At 30.5% G+C, this 3,641-nt stretch overlaps 1 pseudogene; it reads right to left on the reverse strand.

Moving 5' to 3' along the window:
* Positions 1-1,644: 1,644 nt before the first annotated feature.
* The window catches only part of LOC132174062 (uncharacterized), a 5,217-nt pseudogene continuing 3,220 nt past the window's right edge, over positions 1,645-3,641 (reverse strand).

The following is a 3,641-nucleotide window of genomic DNA, read 5'->3' on the forward strand; positions in this document are numbered from 1 at the left end:
TTTTTTTTTTTTTTTTTTTTTTTTTTGAGATACAACCGGGGAAGGGAAGAGGGTAGGCCAGGGGTCAATGGCAAGTCACTCTTAAAGTCTTAATATTTGAGTTTTTTTAACAGTAGTGCACAGTGTGACTTTGACTAATTATGGGGTTTGAGGTTTGTCTTCTCTGACGCGGAGTAATGATATAAGGATCAAATAAATATCAAATTACAGTTTTTTTTTTTTTATAATTCTCCTAATGATATGACTTTAAATTTGAGATGATTATTATTAAATTTTGATTTTTTTGTGATTATAAATTATACATCATATTTGGAAGGACTCTAATTCTCTTTATATCATTACTCCTCGCGCATACAGACGTTTCCTTCACTTGTTCGGACTATATGTTTTCAATCAAGACGTTCATTATAACCCGTGTTGGAAGGTGCAAAAGATTGCAATTCTGAAAGTTCAATAATGATTTTGAGCTTAAAATCCATCATTTCTACCTCCAAATTTCCATTTTAAGTTATAGTATGCCATTTTCTATAAATATATTTTATCTTAAGGGCGGATAGGGTTTCTTTTTTCCTTATTCATGGTTCTTTTTCTCTAGGGTATTCCAAGTATCTTAATAACTTATTCCAAGCATTTCGATAATATTTTGTCATTATTTTATTGTAATTATTTTATGTAATGATGGACTATGGTGCCATAGTGGTCCTCCTTGTCCTCATAAGCTGTCCGGCAGGAGAGTGAGGAAAGAAGGCACCCATTATCTTTTGTATGAATTGTTATTCCCTACAAGCAATGAATAGTTATTGCTTTTTTCTTATCCCTTTTTCCTTTTCGGTAAGGAATAACTGAGAAAGTTGTTCTCAAGAATAATAAACTAACAAAAAAATTAATTCAATCACAAAAATGAATTTTTGGATGAATTTATTGCTAAAAACAAACAAAATATTTCATCGAATTCCCATGAAGAATGAATAACTGGACAATCAATCATTGTAATGGAATTAGGAGAAAACATTGAAATAATAAAATAAAATGATATCGTTACTTATATTTTTTAATGATACTCGAATGTACGTTAAATACAACAATTTCCAATGAAGAACACAAGTAAGAATTCAAAAAAAAAAAAAAAAAAATGAAGAAGAAGGATGAGATAAGCAAAGAAAGTGTAGATCTTGATAAAATGTCAAATTATAATTTTACAAATTATTATGATCCAGATCAATAGAAGTGAATTGATAGTTGTGACCTTTCTTTTCCAATTTTCCCTTTTTACTTTTTCAGATCTTAAACTCTCGGTCTTAACCTATCCCAAAATCTCTCAAAGTCTCCATAACAAATTACCTTTATTAATAATCAGGGTATTGCATGATAATATACAGAAAAATGAAAAATAAATTCTACAAATTAAGGATCTGTGATTAATCAATTTATTTTATTTGACCGTAGAGGATTTTTGTTTTGGTTTTTTTTTTTTTTTGGTGGCACTGATCATAGAGGATCTAAACCATCATAGAGTCTTTCAAATATGCTTAATACATCACAAGGTAAATGCACACAAATTGTCTTTAGTAAGCCAACTATTTAACAACACAAATACGTCACATATCAAAATAAATTGCTTAAAACAAATGTTTCATTTAACTATCAAAGAGACCCAGTCCATACATTGATAGTTGACTTCAACATGTCGACAAGAAGGGGAATCTGCATAAAACCGAATTGGATGACAGTAACACTAGCGAGACAAATGACAGGAATGACTACCCATGATTTTTCAGCAGGTAGCATAATGTAAAGACCAACGCAAAAGGTAATCATCATAGTTGCAATAGAGAAGAAAAGAGTGAAAAGTCCGATTATCATCTTTGTCGGCAACGATCGGAGAAAATCTTGTTCTGCATAACGTGATGTAAGGATTGACAGAAAAACCAATACTGAAGTTGATGAAGAAATGAGTGACAATGCATCCGATATGATAAATATCGTAATAAATTTTCATTTGAGAACATTGGAAACTCTGTGTCTTGATTTTTACCACCTGGAACAGTGAATGCTGCGGTGAACATAATGGTAAGAATGAGAGCTCCTACCACTGTAAATGAAGTTGCGGTAGCTTTCATCCATTTCTCTCCTTTCTTCATCATGTCAATGTGGTTATGGGTAAAAAGTTCTTTGGCAGTCATATTTGTATCATTTGGAACTTTGTCTAAAGTCAAAGAAAAGCGAATTTTTTCCACCTCCTGCATTTATTGAGTAGAGTCTTAGAAATTAAAAATTGAAACAATATATAGACAAATGAGTTTATATATTATAGAAATTTATAATTTGTTGCTTCTCTTGCGATCCACTAAATTTGTTATTTCCAAATACTAAATGACCTTAAAGAAATGGACTTTGGAGTTTTACAACTATGAACTATTACACCTTGTTAAAATCATATCCAATCGGAAAAAGAAATAACAATTTAGTTTATGGCAGCAACACTCAACTTCAATATAGTTTTATGATCAATGTGAAATATTGAATTTTCACTCTCTAAGTGAATCGGCTAGTTAAACGTCATCAAGTTAATTTAAGGCCCTCTAATCTATTACAAGGTACCCACCAATCGAATTCTTCACCATCTTTGTGAAAGTTTAGTCTTCCAAAGGAGAACTAACAGACAACAACAATTTATAAAGAAAGACATCATAATCTATCTGGAGGGTAGTAATTGTACGTCACCAACCCTTGATTAGGGGTTAAACGATCCTAAATAAGATGAAATAGAAGCTATTTTATGCCAAGATTGTATTTTATTATATTTAATAGTGTACATAGAGTTAGGTCATTTAAAATTTTGAAATAATGTGGCAACATATTTACTATATAGCATCATTTACACCATTAAATTATGAAATTTTTTTCTTGACCATAAAATATATTCTATTCATTTTGAGTAATGCTATAAGTCTTCCTAAAGTCCTCCTAGAGTCATCACAAATGTGACGTGGCTTTTAAATTTATCGTTGAATTTGAGATGTGATTTATTGATTTTTGATTTATTGGTGATTTTAAAAACCACATCGCATTTGAGATGACTCTATGAGGATTCTAGAAGACTTATAGCATTACTCATTCATTTTACTAGAAATGAAAAAGATCCATATCCAAATTGGAATTATCGGCCAGAAAGGAAGAAAATGAGTCATTAATTTGCTATTGCAAGTGCTCCCAAGGAATAAGATCCACTGATTAAGAATATTAAAAATAGCATGGAAAAAATAATGAAGGAAAAAAGACTAATTAAAAGAGCGCTTCATAATGAGGTATTCTATCTTTCTTTCAAGTTCATGTTGCATTTTACGACTTTTCCCATTATTATGTAATCATAAGCGCTAATCTTTCTTTAAGTTCACATTGGGGTTTTTGACTATATATTACCACCATTATAAGGTACGTAATCCATTGGCTGATCACCACTCCATTTAAAGAGTATTAATTTCTAAAGCATCATGTATTAAATGACTAATTTCGAATTGAGCATATGAAAGAGGAAAAGAAAAAATGCATTTAACAAGCAGTATCGAGTAATTGATTGTAAATCACCTCTTTTATATAGGTTTGATCCATTAAAAGATGAGTAATGCAAGGAGTATAGA

This window comes from Corylus avellana, chromosome ca3, assembly GCF_901000735.1.
Source record: "Corylus avellana chromosome ca3, CavTom2PMs-1.0".
NCBI classification, from domain to species: Eukaryota; Viridiplantae; Streptophyta; class Magnoliopsida; order Fagales; family Betulaceae; genus Corylus; species Corylus avellana.